Raw genomic sequence first — 3,423 nt, forward strand, 5'->3', positions numbered from 1 at the left:
GGTAAAAATGGATCTCCCAGCAATCGCGTTCAAGCTGATCCACAGGCGGTCTCCTGGGTGCTTGGCTTCGAAAAGGAATAAGAACACGTCCACCGACGCGGGCAACCCCAGGTGGGCGCACATTACTTGAAAAGCTCGAACAAACGCCCAGCTGTTGGGGTGGAGCTGGGCGGCAGCAATGTTGAGCTCGGTAAGAAGTTCCCTCTCGAATCGGGTGAAAGGGAACCTGAGCCTGACCTTCTTGAACAAAGTCGTATAGACAAAGCAGAAGGGCCCGTCGGCGCTTACTTTGTCATCAGCACACACGGGCAGGTCGGCAGGGCAAGGCAGCACCATCATCTTTTCGTCGTGCTCCTTGTGAAACGATTGGTAGATCTCGTCCCCCTTAGTCAGCCGCAAGACTGCTCCCGCAGTGTTCACGGAGGATGTCTCTTTCAGAAGGGTTGAGTTAGCCCAGGGGTATAAAGTTTTGAAGTCTGGCAGGGGAACGGGGGCTCCTCCAGCGTTAGGTGGAGTCGCCTGGGCCAGGACAGGTTGGGAAGACGCAGGCCTCTCAGCCTGCGAAGATGAAGCGCCACGAACTTGTGTTGAGTCGTGTGCTTGTGAAGGAAGGTTTCGTGCTGAAGGAGGAGGGTTCGGGGTAATCTTTGTGCGAGTCATGATAGCAGCTGCAAAGGAAGAAGAAAGGAAAAATGATCAGGGGGTTACAGAGGCTGACTCGATCATAGAAGGAAGGTGAAAAACGAACGAATGTAGGTTCGTTGCGACGATTGACAAAGCCCTAAGTTACGCAGAAGGAGAAATGGAAAAACAACCCACAGCGTATGCACCAAGCAGTTACAGGATGATGCAAATCGGTGAAAATGCAAGGAAAACCAGCAGATGAAGGAAAGTAGTTACCTTTCGATGATCAGGAAGACGATGGAGGAAGATGGTGATCTAGAGCGTTGAAGAGCGTTGAGAGTTTTCGCAGAAGGAAGTTAGAGCGTTTGCAAGCACGAAGAAAGTGATGGAACAGTGGAGCGAAATGGGTTTAAGGGTTTTCGAAATGGTTTTAGGAAGCGCAAACGGCAAATGAAGAGAGCCGTTGATGAAGCCACGCGTCAGACGATGAGTGAGGGGTTTGGTAGGGCGTCAGAGCAGCAGAAGGTACAACCGCTTGGAATTCTGCGTCAGTGCCACGTAGATCGATGTTAACGAAGGCTCTTTCAGTCTTTTCGCTAAACAAGTCTTCGCTTAAGACTGGGGGGCTTGTGTACCGCCCTGGTGGTCGGGTGTGATGACGTGGCATCCTCCTACAGTATAGGCGTATTGACAAGGCGCCAGGTTGGCAGAAGGGAAGGAAGTCGGGGGGCTCGTGTAGTCGCCAGTTGTTATGTTGGCGTGTTCCGATTTCCAGCTTACCAGAATCGGCGATCGCCAGGTTGAAGATGAAGTCGCCAGATGTAGATTCAGGCGACCTAGTCATTGGAGATCGCCAGAGCGAGCACATCGCCGAAGATGAAGGAGAAGCAGATTGTGAAGGCGGCCGGCGAGACCACAGGGAAGGTGTATGAAGGCCCCTAACTCGCCAGTTCCAGTAGAGATCGCACTCCTAAGTTAGCTATGCACTGGGCAGTACCATGCATAAGTAACTTAGCCAAAATGAGAGTAGAAGCAGCGCCAAGTCAGGGAGCCTCCAGATGATGGCACGTGTACAGTTGGATGTGAGCCACGTGTCCAAATCTGTAACTGCCAGGAGAGAGAAAGCTACCAGGTATATAAGAGTTCTTAACAAACTTTCTGAGGTACGCACGTTCAGTTTATACACTTTACGCTTACGAGTGATAGAGCTGACTGTGAGAGAGGATTTGCACGGTTCTTGTTCTCTTAGTTTTTGGTGATACCGTCACTGACTTGAGCGTTGGAGTGCGATCGGCCGCAGCGGCGCCGCTCTGTTTCTTTGCAGGTTCTTCAGGTAGATCCCGGAGAGGAACGGAAGTGAGAAGCGGTGCGCACGTCGATCCTTTGACGAGGCGGTTTCCAGCGTTCCGGTCAACAGGCAGGATCACATTCACACCCCTATTCTACAAAAGAAATAAGAAGAGCCATTTTATTATACTCTTGTCCCAAAGCTCTTGCCATACTCCTAGTAATTCGTTGGGCTTGGGCCCCTTGTTGGGCTTGGACCCCTTGATGGGCTTGGGCCCCTTGTTGGGCTTGGGCTTCATGGCCTAGAGCATCCTCTACTTGGTTTCCATCATCGGGGAACAGCTTACCCGAGTATGCACGATGAAGCAAGTGAAGTAGATCATGATGGCGGCCGGCGAGACCACAGCGAAGGTGTGTATGAAGACACCCGTACTCACCACGCAGAAGAGATCACGCTCCAAGGCAGTTATACGCTGAGTTGCTTCCTGCATAAGTAACTTAGCCGAAAGCCTGAAGAGTAAGAGGTGACGCTCAAGTCAAGGATGCTCCAGATGGTGACACGTGTACAACTGGATGCAAGCCATGTGTCCAGATGTGTAACTGTCAGGAGAGAGAAAATGCACAGGTATATAAGGAATCCTAACGAACTTCTGAGGTACACGCGCGTTTTAGAAAACTTCTTTTACGCTTGCGAGAACTTGAGTACGCTGAGAGAGAATTTTGCACGGTTCCTGAAGTTCTTAGTTTTCTCTTAGTATTTTGGTGGTTCAGTCGCTGACTTGGGCGTCGGAGCGTGATTGGCCGCAGCGGCGCCGTTCTGTCTTTTGCAGGTTCCTGAGGTGAATCGAGGTGAAGGACGGAAGCTAGCACGGTGCAAAGTCGATCCAGATTTGACGAGGCGAGGCTCTTGCATTCTGGTCAACAGGCAGGATCATCAGGCGCCCACCGTGGGGCCGTGTAAAACCTGTCCCCATCCACAGCGTGAGTTCTTGGAGTTTCTGCAGTTTCTGTGTGGTTGTGTGCTGGTGCAACCATTTTCCGTCGTTCATTCAAAGCTTTGTTCGGTAAATTCGTGTTTTCCACCGTTCGTTCGAGTTTTGTTCGGAGAATTGAGGTTTTTCCCCGTTTGTTTGAGTTCTTGTTCGGTGAGGTGAAGTTTTTCACCGTTTACGCGAGTTTCAATCGGTGAGATCGAAGCTTCGCCGTTCGTTCAGACTTTTGACCGGTGAATCAGAAGTTTTGGTGGATAAGTGGTAGGTTCGTGCTAAGATTGCAAGTTTCTGTGGAGGTTCTTGCTGCTGTGATTGCGTTCTTGAAAGTTCTTTGGAGTTTACGAAGTTTTGACCGGTTGATTGCTGGATCGATCGTTTCGCTGGTGAAGGTTTTGTTCGTTGAGCTTTGGTTTGCTGAGTTTTCATGAGAAAGATGAGAAGCAACCGTTCAAGTCCAGTTGTGCCAGTTGCTGCTGAAGGCGCCATGACCATGGCGCAGATGATGGAGATCATGCGTGCA

The sequence above is a fragment of the Phaseolus vulgaris genome, chromosome 11 (genome assembly GCF_051622355.1).
Source record: "Phaseolus vulgaris cultivar YP4 chromosome 11, ASM5162235v1, whole genome shotgun sequence".
NCBI classification, from domain to species: domain Eukaryota; kingdom Viridiplantae; phylum Streptophyta; class Magnoliopsida; order Fabales; family Fabaceae; genus Phaseolus; species Phaseolus vulgaris.